Source organism: Amblyomma americanum, chromosome 3 (assembly GCF_052857255.1).
Source record: "Amblyomma americanum isolate KBUSLIRL-KWMA chromosome 3, ASM5285725v1, whole genome shotgun sequence".
In the NCBI taxonomy this organism is placed as follows: Eukaryota; Metazoa; Arthropoda; class Arachnida; order Ixodida; family Ixodidae; genus Amblyomma; species Amblyomma americanum.
The window spans coordinates 58819422-58822360 of record NC_135499.1 but is presented as its reverse complement, the minus strand read 5'-3'; positions in this window follow the sequence as shown (position 1 = coordinate 58822360).

Below are 2939 nucleotides of genomic sequence, written 5' to 3'. Positions count from 1 at the left end.
TTCCTGTTTTCCTCTTTGGCATTAGCTCCGGTCCACAGGTATACAAAGCCAAGAAGTGTTTGCTCCCCTGCCAGTTTTCCTTTTAGACATAAATGTTCTTTGCATCCCAGTTTAACCCTTTGTAAATTCATACTTTTATGAATGAATGCCCTGCCGGGAGGAGGGAGGCGCCCTATAACAGTGTACACGAGCTACATACACGGAAACCAGAGAAACTGGCAGTTTTCTTCATAGTTCGCAGCATTTACCTGGCTGTACTGCCATATTTAGGATATTGTCACGCGGTGGTGACTGCAATCAGGAATCCAGAAAGACAGAGAAGCTGGCGTCTAAACAAAACACTTTATTTGGGCTGACTTGCGCCCACAATGGACTGAATCACTCGGCTGCGGCGTAGCAACAAGCGCGTTCAGTGTCAGTGGTCGTCGAACAGAATGCTTGCCGCTCTCAGCCCTGCTCAGTTTAAAGCTGATAGCGAACTTTGGAGATAAAGCGTGGAAAGTTACTAGAACGTTTCTGAACAAGGTATAATCGGCTCCGCCTGGATGCGATCAATCGAGATAAATTTTGTTACGTCTTGTATCCACGAACGAAGTGATAGAGTGGTGTTGCGGCAGCTTTGAAGAATGAACAAACATTACAAAGATTAGAGGCATTACTCCCGTCTCAAAGAGGCATCGACCTAAAGCTTTAAAACAAATAAGGTGACTAGAAGGGAATAAAACGGATTGTGCAAAAATAAACGCAGTGTGTGGAAACACAGGGTCCTTTAGCGCGCATAATACGGCTTTAGACGCACAATATGGACAACTTCTGGTCGCACGTGGCGTCGCTGGCATGCGGTCATTGCATCAAGGACGACTTCATAATCCAGTTCACCTAGCCGACAAGGAACCTTGTACGGGCTGAAATAGCGGCGCAAAAGCTTTTCACTCAATCCACGGCAGCAAATGGGCGTCCAAACTTAGACTCGGTTCCTGTTGGTCGTTGCTGTTAGTCCTTGATCTGTAATCGGACAAGCCTTCGGGCTGCTTCTGCGCTTTGAATGCAGGCGGCGACGTCGACGTTCTCTTCTTCGGTAGCGTTGGGCAGCATGGCGTCTAGCGTGGTCGTGCCCTCCCTGTCATGGACGAGCCTAACAAGCGACATACGGGTGGTCTCGTGCACTGCGTTGTTGTAGGCGAAGAAAACGTAAGACAGGATGACTTCCCAGGTCTTGTGTTCGGTATCGACATGCATGGCGAGCATAACGGCGATGGTTTTGCTCAGGCGCTCGTTCAGTCCGTTGGTCTGCGAATGGTATGCAGTTGTCCCTCGGTGGCTGGTTTGGCTATAATGCAGGATGGCTTGCGTCAGTTCTGCCATGAATGCTGTTCCTCTGTCCTTGATCAGAGGTGCCGTGTCGCAGAATAATGCACTCCACGAAAAATTTGGCGACTTCTGCTGCAGTTCCGTTCGGTACGGCTTTTGCCTCGGCGCAGCGAGTCAGGCAGTCGGTCGCTACGATAATCCACTTATTTCCAAACGTTGATTTCGGGAAAGAGTCAAGCAAATCCATGCCGATCTGCTGAAATGGTTTTGAGGCGGGTTCAATGCGGTTCAGAAACCCTGCTGGTCGGGTGGGAGCGGTCTTTCGTCGCTGACAATCTCGGTAGGTTTTCACGTAATGCGTGACATCGGCAGACAGTCGGGGCTCTCCAGCTGTCAGCTCGTCGTGTGAAGCCTGTAAAATTTCTTCGAGGAGACAAGCAGGTACAGCAGGGAGGGAGACTGCATTGTTCTCTGCGAAGTTCTTCTTCACAAGGACATCTTTCTGTACACAGAAAGAAGAAAGTTGTCGCGTGAATGAGGAGGGGGTGAAAAAACTGCTTTCCGAGTACTCGACGAGGCGTTTTAGGCCGGGGTCCAAGCGTTGCTGTTGGGCAAAAGAGCTGGAGCTGATGGGTCCCAGGCAGGCGTCCTCATCGTTGTCCGGCGGAAGTGGATCTACAGGAGCTTGGAGAGGCAATCGGCGTCAGAGTGTTTGCGTCTAGACTTGTAAACGATGGTGACGTCAGAATCGTGTAGGCGCAGACTCCATCGAGCGAGGCGGCTGGAAGGGTCCTTGAGATTGGCATGCCAGCACAGCATGTGGTGATCACTGACAACCTTGAATGGTCGTCCGTAAACGTACGGGCAGAATTTCGATGTAGCCCAGATGATGGCAAGGCACTCCTCAGTTGTCGAATAGTTGTGCTAGCCTCGGCCTTGGAAAGGGAATGGCTTGCGTATGCGATTACTTTCTCGAGTCCGCGCTGTCTGAACGAGAATGGCGCCTAGGGCCACGCTGCTTGCGTCGGTGTGAACTTGAGTTTCGGTGTTTTCATCAAAATATGCGAGGATCGGTGAGGACTGTAATCAGTGCTGATGTTCTCTGAAGGCCTCTGCATGCGGCGCTTCCCATTTAAACGGAACGTCAGCCTTTTACAGTTCGGTCAGAGGCTCAGCGATGCACGAAAAGGTTTTGATAAATCTTCGGTAATACGTGCACACTCCTAGAAATCTGCGCACTGCTTTCTTATTGGCCGGCGTAGGAAATAGTACGATAGCAGCTGCTTCCTGCGGGTCTGAGCGTGCTCCATCCTTGCTAATGATGTGGCCAGAAACAGCATCTCTTCTTAGGAAAAATGGCGCTTCTCTGCTTTCAAGGTTAGGTCGGAGGACTTCATTCCCTCTGGTAATGTTCGAAGCATTTCTAGGTGGTCTTCAAATTTTGAGGCGAAGACAACGACGTCATCTAAATATACTACATATATTTAGACCTTGAGGGTGTTAGGTACATGAACGGTACCCAGCAACTCCACCAGATGTCACATGGTGATGACTGCAGTCAGGAGAGCGCGAAAGGCAGCAAAACTGGCGTCTAAAAAAACTATTTAATCTGGCTGACTTGCATCTCC